Consider the following 10,231-nt stretch of genomic DNA (forward strand, 5'->3'; position numbering starts at 1 on the left):
TCGATAAATATATTTATAAAGGATTTTTGAATTGTTGCTATTTTTAAAATGTTTTTTAAAAATTTCACGTACCCCTTGGCATACCTTCAAGTACCCCCAGGGGTACGCGTACCCCCATTTGAGACCACTGTTATAGTGTGGTATGTTTACATTTTTTTCAAAACAGCAGCGCTCTTTTGTTATACAGAAAATATTTGCTTTTGCGGAACTTTGACTTATGTAAATATAGTATTGAACATGGTTTTGTTAAACAATTTGTTTATTGGCAATTGAGTTTTCAACATGATAACACAAGAATGACTACTGTTGTGATCCGGGCAGCGGATCATATTTTTGATTTAGATTTTTGAGTCTTTTTGTGTTTTCTGTTTGTTTTGGACTCATTCGGTTCCGGTTTTTGCTCCTCTGTTTGTTACCATAGTAACGTATTATTTTCACCTGCCGCGGGTTCCAGACGCAAACCTGTTTTTGTTAATCACTGTTTTGATTCAAGCCTGCCTCCTTGGTTCATTCTGTCTGGTTGCGTAATTTGTGTTCTCACAACAAGTAACGACTTTGGTTCCCGATTCCGTATTCCCGTTCGCTACCAGCTAGCTTCTACGCTGGGTCCTTTGTTTATGCTAGCTCCCATGCTAAGCGCCTTTTGTTTTGCCTTTTGTGCCTAGAGCAAGTTTGTCTTTGTTAAGCTCTGATATCATTTTAAATAAATATTTTGTTCTTAGCTTCACGCTGTGTCCGAGCCCGACTGCATCCCTGAGAAAACGAGTCCGCATCACAATGCGACCCAGTCGTTACAACTACACTAGTCTAGTACCTTACTTCAATCAGACATTGAAATTGCCTTAAAATGCAACCATTACAAACATACAGTATGTATTGATATATTGTATTGTAAATAGCAGGGGGAAAATAACATCTCAGAAGCAAGCGACCGGTTGTTTATGTGGTTTAGGTGTCTCTGCTTAGGAGAGGCAGACACACGAGGAGCTGGGATGGAGGATGTTTGTGGTACTAAGGGGAAGATTTGGGTCGGGCAAGGCGGGTGGTGGCGGCGGTTATGGAGAAAGAGAAAGTCTGTCTTTGTTAAATTATTGATGGAGCGCTTCCTCTCTGTGCGGTCTCTTACATGGTGCAGCATGAAACAGCGGTTCGAGCTGTGAATTAACCCGCCAAGAAGGCTTTCACACACACACACAACCCTCATCTCTAAAGCCACGCTATGCTGACCCTAAAAGCCCCCCTACGTACTGTCTGCTGGTAACTTGCTATGGATTGCTGCAAATCTGATGAAGAAATCTGTAGAGTGCGTGCAGCTGCGCATGGACAAAAGTATTGGGACGGCAGGTTGTTAAACAGGAAGTGAAGATGAGGGAAAACATGCAGTCCATAACAATATGTGAGGTCAGAGGTCACCTTACTGTCTCTGTTCAAGTCCATCCCAAATGTGTTTGATGGTCTTTTTCCTCCAAGAAAGCCTTAGTAGACCTGGCCTGTGCACTGGGAATCAGAGGATTGTCCAAAATGTCTTAGTCAGAAGACATAAGCATGTTATTGCACCGCCTCCAAAGTCTTACTCGGAAATGGAAATTGTGTACTAAATTGATAGAAAACATGGACAGTATTTATTTATTAGGGATGTGAATCTTACAACAACCCAATTTGATTAGGATTCTTGGGGGGATGATTCAATTCAGTATTGATTCTCGATTCAACGCAATTCTTGTTTCAAACCGATTCTCACAATGTATAATTTGCTGTATGAGTTATAAAAAATAACTGGCAAGTTATAAAAGCTCCTCCTGGCTGCCGGCGTATGTGTGTACGTGCGGAAATGGCCTTAAAAATGTATTTTTAGAAATCCATCCTTAAAATGTTTTTTTTTATATTTCTCAAAAAAAAAGAATTAATTCACAATGAGACTAAATAAGAATTGTGATTTAAATGTAATTACATTTTAACAGCACTCATAGTATAAATTACATTTTAAAAAAAGCCCTAACTTGTGTTTCTGCACGTGGGATCAGGTTTTGTTTTTGTCATGTTTGGTTTTATTTTTTGGACACTCGGTTCCTGTTCCTGCACTTCCTTGTTTTCTTTCTTACCGTGCCATCTTATTGATTTTCTCCTTGCCCTCATGTCACGCCCCTGTCCTCAGTTCTCACACCTGTTGTAATTACCATGTTCATTATTTAAACCTGAAGTTGCCAGGTGGTCAGCCTGGCGACTTGTCAAATTCCTCAACTGCCTTCATGCCATGCCATGCTGTTTATTATTCTGTCCATGCAATGTAAGTTTTTGGTTTGTTTTATGCCACAGTTTGTGTCTTTTGTTCTTTTGTCCTTAGTCATGCCTTTGTGCTAGTCATTTGTTTTCAGTAGTCAAGTTTGTTCTCCGCCATTGTGCGCGTCATTTGCTTGCCTTTTGGTAGTTTATTAGTCTATAAAATAAAATGTAGGTGGTCAACCTGGCGACTTTTCATATTCCTCAACTGCCTTCATGCCATGCCATAATGTTTATTATTCTGTCCATGCCACGTAAGTTTTGGTTTGTTTTATGCCACAGTTTGTGTCTTTTGTTCTTTTGTCCTTAGTCATGCCTTTGTGTTAGTCATTTGTTTTCAGTAGTCAAGTTTGTTCTCCGCCATTGTGCGCAACATTTGCTTGCCTTTTGGTAGTTTATTAGTGTATAAAATAAAAATGTAGGTGGTCAGCCTGGCGACTTTTCATATTCCTCAACTGCCTTCATGCCATGCCATGCTGTTTATTATTCTGTCCATGCCACGTAAGTTTTGGTTTGTTTTTTGCCACAGTTTGTGTCTTTTGTTCTTTTGTCTACAGTCATGCCTTTGTGTTAGTCATTTGTTTTCAGTAGTCAAGTTTGTTCTCCGCCATTATGCGCACCATTTGCTTGCCTTTTTGTAGTTTATTAGTGTATAAAATAAAAATGTAATTACATTCACGTCTGGCTCGTGCCAACTTTCCTTTGCGTTGGAAAAACAAACTATCCCCAGGTCCAAGTCGTGACAGCACCTAACCATGTGAGTTACAGTGTAAAACAAATCTGCACAATTTATGGTAAAATACCGACAGCTGTGTGTGCCAGGAATTCACTGTTAAAAAATACAGTCACAATTTTTATGTTTACAAAAAAAACCTATAGAATTTACAGTAAAATATTGGCAGCTGAGGTTGCCAGGAACTCACCGTAAAACTAATTAGTGCCAATGTTAATGTTGCCAATCAGCCTGTGCATGTCTTCAGAGGTCGGAGGTAGCCGAAGTAGCTGGAGAGAACCCACACAGTCGCGGGGAGAACATGCAAACTACACACACAAAGAACCCCAGCCTGGCAATCGCAGCAAGGACTTTCTCACTGTGAGACGCAAAAGCTAATAACAGCTCCACTGTGCTGCTCTGTCACTAGTACTGTGAGCGGTACATGAGGATTTTAACTCAAATTTATTATTTTGTACAACCTTTCACTGGACAACATGGCCTTCCTCAACATGTTCCTTCAAGTGAGCTATTGAAAATGAGCTTTAAATGCTCCATATCTGTTCAATAGCTGCTTGCGACCAGTTCCAACACACTTAAACACAAAGCGTGGTTCATTTCGATGCAATTTGCAATGAAGCACAAGGATATAACCCCTCAATGTCTGAAACCACTTGCCACAAAAAAAAATGTTGTTAGCCAAAAGTTAACTATAGGCTAATACTGTAATACAAACCCTAAAATAATTAAGGTATTCTGTAAATTTAAATGTACAATCTGCAAAATCTTTATTTTAGACAGAATAATACTGTATATTTTCGAGTAATTGCATGCTTGTGACATTACAGTGTTTGCAATGGCATTGTATTTGTTTGTAGTTATTAAGATTATCTAATGTTTGGTTTTGGTTTGCAGAAATCCGCTTCATTTGCTACCATGATAAACTATTTCGGATTTGGGGCGGCATAGCTCTGTTGGTAGAGCAGCCGTGCCAGCAACTTGAGGGTTGCAGGTTCGATTCCCGCTTCCGCCATCCTAGTCACTTCCTTTGTGTCCTTGGGCAAGACACTTTACCCACCTGCTCCCAGTGCCACCCACACTGGTTTAAATGTAACTTAGATATTGGGGGTTTCGTTATGTAAAGCGCTTTGAGTCACTAGAGAAAAGTGCTATATAATTCACTTCACTTTTAAGGTGTTTTACTGTTGCTACCTAACAATTGTTTGCGGTAGGTTTAACAGTCCTTTTTTTTTTTTACAGTGTATAAAGTATTGAATACTGCATATCTTTAAGATAGTCATTGTTATATATCGTAAATTATGATTTTTGTGTTTCAATTGTTTTTATTGTCGTAGTAGTAGTATTTAAATATGTATTCCCTATCCCTAAGATCAGCCGATCAGCTGCTACTGACGGTCCCTGACACAAGGCTGAAGCTTAGAGGGGACAGAGCTTTCACCGCTGCTGCTCCCAAGCTCTGGAACGACCTACCTCTGAGTGTTAGACAAGCCTCCTCTCTTCCTGTTTTTAAATCTCTCTAAAAAACATACTTTTATTCCTTGGCTTTTAACACTGAGTGATATCCATCCTGCAATGGCGCCCCATTATACACCTGCTGTGAACCTGTTTTTATGTTTTATTTATTTATTTTTTTATCATGTTCTGTTTGTGTTGTGTTGTTAGCTCGGTTCTCGTATTATCTTTTAACCTGCCCATTGTACAGCACTTTGGCTACCCCTGTGGTAAATTTTAAATGTGCTTTATAAATAAAGTTGATTTGATTTGATTTAATCTAAGGATTACTATATGTAATATATAACAATGATAAACTGCAGTAAAATTCCTAAATATTAGTATTACTGTTTGAATTTCAAATTATCTTATGAGACATCCTGGATGAAAACCAACACTTCCAATTCAATCTGATGGAGTTTAAGAGGTACTGCAAAGAGCAATAGGCGAAATTGCCCAAAGATAGGTGTGCCAGGCTTGAGGCTGAAATTACTGCCAAAGGTGCATCAACAAAGTATTGAGCAAAGGCTGTGAATACTTATGTACATGTGATAAAAAAAATAAAAAATAAAATACAATTTGCAAAGTAAAATTTAAAAACACATTGTCATTATGGTGTGTGGAATTTTGAGAGCAAAAATGAATGTATTCCTTTTTGGAATACGGCTGTTACATAACAAAATGTGGAAAAGTGAACTGCCGTGAATACTTTCCGGATGCATCTGGAACATCCATCCAGCCAATTTCTACCACTTGTCCTTTTTGGGGTCGCGGGGGTTGCTGGAGCCTCTCTCAGCTGCATTCGGGCGGAGGGTGGGGTACACCCTGGACACGTCGCCACCTCATCGCAGGGCCAACACAGATAGACTGACAACATTCACACTCACATTCACACACTAGGGCCAATTTAGTGTTGCCAATCCTCAGGTGCATGTCTTTGGAGGTGGGAGGTAGCCAGAGTACCCGGAGGGAACCCACGCAGTCACGTGGAGAACATGCATTCATTGATTGATTGATTGAAACTTTTATTAGTAGATTGCACAGTACAGTACATATTCTGTACAACTGACCACTAAATGGTAACACCCGAATAAGTTTTTCGACTTGTTTAAGTCGGGGTCCACGATAATCAATTCATGGTATAAATATATAGTATCAGCATAATACAGTCCTCACACAAGTTAATCATCATAGTATATACATTGAATTATTTACATTATTTGTGAATGTTGTCTGTTTACCTGTGTTGGCCCTGCGATAAGGTGGCGACTTGTCCAGGGTGTACCCTGCCTTCCGCCCAACTGTAGCTGAGATAGGCCTATCTGTGTTGGCCCTGCGATGAGGTGGCGACTTGTCCAGGGTGTACGCTGCCTTCCGCCTGATTGTAGCTGAGATATAGGCACCAGCGCCCCCCCGCGACCCCAAAGGGAATAAGCGGTAGTAAATGGATGGATGGATGGACAATCGGAGGGGTTAGGTTTGGTTGAAATCAGTACTTCAGTCATCGACAATTGCATCGTCAGAGCAGTGGACATTGAAACAGTGTAGGTCTGACTTTGTAGGATATTTACACCGAGCAGTGAACATAGTGAGTTAAGAAAGCATAAGAACAAGTAAATACATTTGATTATTTACAATCCGGGGAGGTGGGATGTGGAGGGGGAGGGTGTTAGTTTAGGGTTGAAGTTTCCTGGAGGTGTTCTTTTAGTGCGGTTTTGAAGGAGGATAGAGATGCGCTTTCTTTTACTCCAGTTGGAAGTGCATTCCATATTGATGTGGCATAGAAGGAGAATGAGTTAAAACCTTTGTTAGATCGGAATCTGGGTTTAACGTGGTTTGTGGAGCTTCCCCTGGTGTTGTGGTTATGGCGGTCATTTACGTTCTGGAAGTAGTTTGACATGTACTTGACATGTACACAAACTCCACACAGAAAGATCCCGAGCCCGGGATTGAACTCAGGACTACTCAGGACCTTCGTATTGTGAGGCACATGCACTAACCCCTGCCCCACCGTGCTGCCCGCATCTGGAACATATACGTGCGAATAATAAAATGCAATATTTATTGATTGATAGATGGACAGACGTTTCTGTCTAATAATGCCTGGAATGGAAAAGAGAAGTAAAATAGTGATTCCCAAGAAAAGAAAACATCCATGGCCACTGGTGAGAGTAGAAGGACATTTTCCAAAGCTACAAGAGCATGGTTTCTATGTCACAGTTCTGAGATGAGCCAGGAAGGATCTGTGGCATCTGTTGGGTCAAAGCTTAACATTAATCCTTTCTCCTTAAAGTAAACTGTGGAAAAGCTCAGAGAGGTTTGTAGACTATGATATGTTTATGACGCTTTGTAAACCTCCTTTTGGAGCCTTCAGCCCCTAATAATAACCCTACAGCTCTGTGACTATAGCCTTTTATCGTATCTGCTGTGTGGGCTTTTACCGTAATGTGGTCCATTCTTGCTTATCGTTTCTGTAGGAAACGAAGAGCAGAGCAGTGAAAGCGGTAAACAAGAAGGGCATTAAGTCATTCAGCCGGCTGTCAAAACACATTTGCTTCAGTACTCAACAAGAGTGGAGCTGTGCAGATCTTTTTCTTCAAAGCTTACTGGATGCAGCCAAGAGTGTCGCGGCGAAACACGCGTGGGGGCGGAAAATGATGATGATGATGGTCTGGAGGGCTAAGAGGTCTTTGGCCTCCGCTGCACTTTTAGCAAGCAAGCAGATTGAGTCTGGCAGAAAATCCCCTCTAAAAGGCTTCGAGCTTTGGATTTGTGTTGGCCAGTTGAAGGTGGATGGAGCCCAGATAAGCCAGTGGGAGGTCAGAGGTCATTCCATCTTGCTGTGGGTTGTCGTCCATCCATCCTGTCACACTTCTGTGGCAAAAGCAGAAATATTCAGAGTGGTGCTTAGTGGGAAGTTAGGCGACTTTACTTCTAATGTCACAACACTAATGTCACTACACTATTACCGCATGTTTTTGTCATATTTCATTTAATAGTTACCATTATTATTTAAAAAAAGATATGTATAATATGATTGTGGTCTTCTACCCTAGTAGTTGCATTTTTGATTTTGTAATTCTACATAATATATGTATGCGTATTGGAGATGCGCGGTTTGCGGTCTCATCCGCGGAGTCCCGCGGGTCGGGCGGTTGACATGACGAAAAATAGATTTTAATTAGATTCGGGCGGGTGGCGGTTGAACCATCCGGAAATATTTGATATACATGGTCCTGATATCGGTATCCTTTGCCATTCAAAGAGTCATTTAAGACCCGTGTCATAAAGCGAAGAAGACAATAGGAGGCGCTATTATTCTCTTGAGTGACTGCCGTGTGTGTGTGTGTGTGTGTGTGTGTGTGTGTGTGTGTGTGTGTGTGTGTGTGTGTGTGTGTGTGTGTAATAATCCATCCATCCATCAATTTTCTACCGCTTATTTCCTTCGGGGTCGCGGGGCCGCTGGTGCCTATCTTAGCTTAATCGGGCGGAAGGCGGGGTACACCCTGGATAAGTCGACACCTTATCGCAGTACTGGATGAATATATAGTGCTCCATAATTAAAAAGATGCTGTTGAAAACCACGTCTAAAATAGGTTTCTGGGTTACTGCAGCCAAAAATAATGCTTTTTTTTTTTTTAAATGAATGAAGAGCACACTGCTTTCCCTTGTTTGTTTTTAAGAGCCAATTGCAGACTTGTGCATTTGCCAAGAGGCTGCTCTTGTTTGTGTATAATCTACATTGCTTACAAACAATGCTGTATTATTGTCTCACTCTTTAAATGGCTTAACTAATTCCATGCTGGAAGTATGCAGAACTCATTTGTTCCATTTTGGCTCCTCCTCCTCTCACCCAGTCTGATGATGTAACTTCACATTGTTATTATTTTATTATTGATGCAGCTGCACACCTATGTGAAGTAAGCACGTCACACTGCTCCGTTCCAGTCCCACTCTACTTTGCTGTCACTTCGTTACACTCCATAGGCCAGAGTGTCAAAAGAGAGTATGCCAAAATACCCATGCATGCGAGCGACCATTTTTATTTTTTACATGAAGGCTTAGCATTTATTATTTATTCACATTCAAGACTACTGATTGCAGCAAGATGTTGAGTCAAAATATGCTGCTTTTCACCGGCTCTCATTCTCATCCCCATAAAAAAGTATTAGGACCACAGACAAATAGCACTTTGCACGAACAATGGCATTTTAAAAAAGGTAAAAAGGTTGCATTACACTTTAAAAATGTCATAATTGAACAAGTCAAAATATTCAGATACTAAAATTGTACATTTACTTTAGTAAGGACTCGTTTAATGGGAATAAAGTTACAACAATTTGAGCATAAAATAAAAATATATATATTAAGTAAAAATATATATCCTAAAGAAAATTATACTGTAAAAAAGTAAATTTTTAAAATAACCACTGCTGGAATAAACTTAAACTGTGAAAAGGATGAGTTAACACAATAAAGTTGTAATCTTACCAAAAAAAGCATAATTGATTTTAGGCAAAAAGAAGTTGTACTTATATGAGATAAGAAGTAAATTAAACATTGTAATCTTACGAGCCAAAAGCTATCATTCTTTCAATAAAAAAGTGGTATTTTTACAAAAATATTGCAATATTACATGAAAAAAATCATAATTCTTTGAAAACAAATATTGGGAAATTTCAGGAGTTGTAATTTTATAACATAAACAATCATTATTTAAAATATATTTTTATTTATTTATTGACAAGAGAAATTTAGATGGGGAGAAACAATTTTTTTTATTTTATTTACATTTTCCAACAATACGTTGTTATGGCAAAAGGCTGTAATTCTATTAGAATAAAATCAAAATGTCAGGAGAAAAAAGTCCAAATTTGACAAGAATAAAGTGGTATTGTACAAGAAAAAAAAGAAATATTTTGAAAATAAAATTGTACTTTAATGAGAAAGAAGTCATGATATTTTGAGATCAAAGTCATACATAAAATAATTACCATCTTAAAAAGCCCCGTGCAATGTAAAATCTCGTTAATTTCTAAACTATATTTAGAAAGGTGAGGGGAGGAGTGAGCAGCACCAGTGGCCATGCCCGGGAAAAGTTGTATTTTTATAAAAATATTGCAATATTACCGGTACATGAAAAAAATTCATAATTCTTTCGATACAAATATTGGTAAATTTTAGGAGTTGTGATTTTACAACATGAACAATTCATATTTAAAATATTTCCTTTTTTTGATGAAAACAAAGATTTAGGTGGGGAGAGTTTTATTTTTTATTTTATTTTATTTTTTTTTACAAATTTGCCAACAATAAGTTGTTATGAGAGAATGCTGTAATTGTATTAGAATAAACTCTAAATGTCAGGAGAAAAAAGTCAAAATTTGACAAGAATAAAGTGTTATTGTTACAAGAAATAAAAATGAATATTTCGAGAAATAAATTGTACTTTAATGAAAAAAAAGTCAATATATTTTGAGAATAAAGTCATACATAAAATAATTACCATCTTCAAAAGCCCCATGCAATGTAAATTCTCTTTAATTTCTAAACTATATTTAGAGAGGTGAGGGGAGCAGTGAGCAGCAGCGGTGGCCACGCCAGGGAAAAGTTGTATTTTTACAAAAATATTGCAGTATTACATGAAAAAAAATCATAATTCTTTCAGAACAAATATTGGGAAATTTCAGGAGTTGTAATTTTACAACATGAACAATTATCATTTAA

General features: G+C 38.5%; 1 long non-coding RNA gene across 1 annotated transcript in view; it reads right to left on the reverse strand.

Annotated features, from left to right (window-relative positions):
* Positions 1 to 6,549: 6,549 nt before the first annotated feature.
* LOC133537724 (uncharacterized) overlaps positions 6,550 to 10,231 on the reverse strand; it is a 5,601-nt gene continuing 1,919 nt past the window's right edge. The window contains exon 2 of the long non-coding RNA XR_009802809.1: positions 6,550 to 7,378. This is a non-coding gene — a long non-coding RNA (uncharacterized LOC133537724). The remainder of the gene's footprint in view (positions 7,379 to 10,231) is intronic.

Source organism: Nerophis ophidion, linkage group LG02, assembly GCF_033978795.1.
Source record: "Nerophis ophidion isolate RoL-2023_Sa linkage group LG02, RoL_Noph_v1.0, whole genome shotgun sequence".
NCBI lineage: Eukaryota > Metazoa > Chordata > Actinopteri > Syngnathiformes > Syngnathidae > Nerophis > Nerophis ophidion.